The 2,500-nt window shown below is 45.1% G+C and overlaps 1 protein-coding gene across 12 annotated transcripts in view; it reads left to right on the forward strand.

The window, feature by feature from the left end:
* The window catches only part of LOC115117107 (type II inositol 3,4-bisphosphate 4-phosphatase-like), a 547,861-nt gene that overhangs the window by 343,915 nt on the left and 201,446 nt on the right, over positions 1-2,500 (forward strand). The gene's annotated exons all lie outside the window — the stretch shown is intronic.

Below are 2,500 nucleotides of genomic sequence, written 5' to 3' on the forward strand. Positions count from 1 at the left end.
TGAACATGAGTGGGGCAACGAGTGAGGAGAGATGTCGAGAGAAATGGAGCGAGAGAGAAAGGGAGCGAGAGAGAGAGCGATCGGAGTGAGACCATCATAATCAGTCCTCCCTGATGCTGGAAGAGAATGAATGAAGAGCATCATTTGTCTCCCTCTCTTTTCTCCCTCTTCGTCTCTTCTTATTTTCTTTGATCCTGTGTTAGATTCCAGCTCCCTGGAGCTTCATTGCATTTTAAGCTGTAGTCGTGAAGAATTAGAAAAAGATGCTAAGGAATGGATTTCCGTGGCTATTTACCAGACGGCTCGTTTTGAACCAGGTAATGAATACATGCGTTAGTGTACGTTCCAAATAGCACCCTATTCAGTGCACTACTTTTGATAGTGCTCTGGTCAAAAGTAGTGCACTATATCGGGAACAGGGTGCCTTTTGGGACGCAACAAGTGCATAGGGATATTATAATGGTCAACCTCAAGCTGTTTTTCTGAGAAACCCCCTATTCCAGCTCTTATTAGTGACTGCTGTGCACAGTGCAGACATTTGAGAGTGCTGTGTTCTCCGAGCCTTATTGGTCCCGGTCAAAAATAGTGCACTAGGGAAAAGGAAGCCATTTGGGATGCAAAATGTCTCCACAGGTCTTTGACCTTGTGTCGGGTTCTGTGTAGCAGGGTGCTGTGTTAGAAGAATGGTTCAGTGTATGGCTGTTAGGAGCCCACAGGGCTCTGGGCTGTAGCAGTGTGGTGTTGTTGTGTGTGTGTGTGTGTGTGTTTTCAGGAAAAGGCTCTGGAGAGAAATAATGGATCAAAGGTCAGCAGACAGGATGTGCCCTTTTTTATCAGATACAGGGGGACTGCTCAGGGCGAAGAGTGGGACAAGATGAAGGAGAGCGAGTGTGATGGGGGGAGAATGATAGAGAGAGTTATAGGGGGAGGGAGAGAGAAGGAGAGAGTTGTAGGGGAGAGAGAGGGTGGTCGGGGAGAGAGAGGGTGGTAGGGAGAGAGAGGGGGTGGTAGGGGGAGAGAGAGAGGGTGGTAGGGGGAGGGAGAGAGTGGTAGGGGGAGGGAGAGAGAGAGAGAGAGAGAGAGAGAGAGAGAGAGAGAGAGAGAGAGGGTGGTAGGGGAGAGAGAGAGAGAGAGAGAGAGAGGGTGGTAGGGGAGAGAGAGAGAGAGAGAGAGAGAGAGAGAGAGGTGGTAGGGGAAGAGAGAGAGAGGGTGGTAGGGGAGAGAGAGAGAGAGAGAGAGAGAGTGGTAGGGGAGAGAGAGAGAGAGAGAGAGATGCCAGAACCGGACAAGAACCTGACACCCTCAGCACACAGGGGGACAAACATCTGCCTGGAGGTGACAGCATCCCCTCCCACATATGCCCCCCTAGGCACAACTATGACAACATAACCAACAAAAACGGGTCACAACTCCTGCAGCTCTGTCGCACGCTGGGTATGTACATAGTCAACGGTAGGCTTCGAGGGGACTCCTATGGTAGGTACACCTATAGCTCATCTCTTGGCAGTAGTACTGTAGACTACTTTATCACTGACCTCAACCCAGAATCTCTCAGAGCGTTCACAGTCAGCCCACTGACACCCCTATCAGACCACAGCAAAATCACAGTCTACTTAAACAGAGCAATACTCAATCATGAGGCATCAAAGCCAAAGGAACTGAGTAACATTAAGAAATGCTATAGATGGAAGGAATCCAGTTTGGAAACCTACCAAAAAACAATTAGGCAACAACAAATTCAATCCCTTTTAGACAATTTCCTGGGTAAAACGTTCCAGTGTAATAGTGAAGGTGTAAACCTGGCAGTAGAAAATCTTAACAGTATATTTGACCTCTCAGCTTCCCTATCAAATAGAAAACCGAAGAAAATTAACAATAATGACAAATGGTTTGATGAAGAATGCAAAAATCTAAGAAAGAAATTGAGAAACCTGTCCAACCAAAAACATAGAGACCCGGAAAACCTGAGTCTACGCCTTCACTATGGTGAATCACTAAAACAATACAGAAATACACTACGGAAAAAGAAGGAACAGCATGTCAGAAATCAGCTCAATGCAATTGAAGAATCCATAGACTCTAACCACTTCTGGGAAAATTGGAAAACACTAAACAAACAACAACACGAAGAATTATCTATCCAAAATGGAGATGTATGGGTAAACCACTTCTCCAATCTTTTTGGTTCTATAACAAAGAACAAAGAGCAAAAACATATACATGATCAAATACAGATCTTAGAATCAACTATTAAAGACTACCAGAACCCACTGGATTCTCCAATTACATTGAATGAGTTACAGGACAAAATAAAAACCCTTCAACCCAAAAAGGCCTGTGGTGTCGATGGTATCCTCAATGAAATGATCAAATATACAGACAACAAATTCCAATTGGCTATACTAAAACTCTTTAACATCATACTTAGCTCTGGCATCTTCCCCAATATTTGGAACCAAGGACTGATCACCCCAATCCACAAAAGTGGAGACAAATTTGA

Source organism: Oncorhynchus nerka, linkage group LG11 (assembly GCF_034236695.1).
Source record: "Oncorhynchus nerka isolate Pitt River linkage group LG11, Oner_Uvic_2.0, whole genome shotgun sequence".
Classification (NCBI taxonomy): Eukaryota; Metazoa; Chordata; class Actinopteri; order Salmoniformes; family Salmonidae; genus Oncorhynchus; species Oncorhynchus nerka.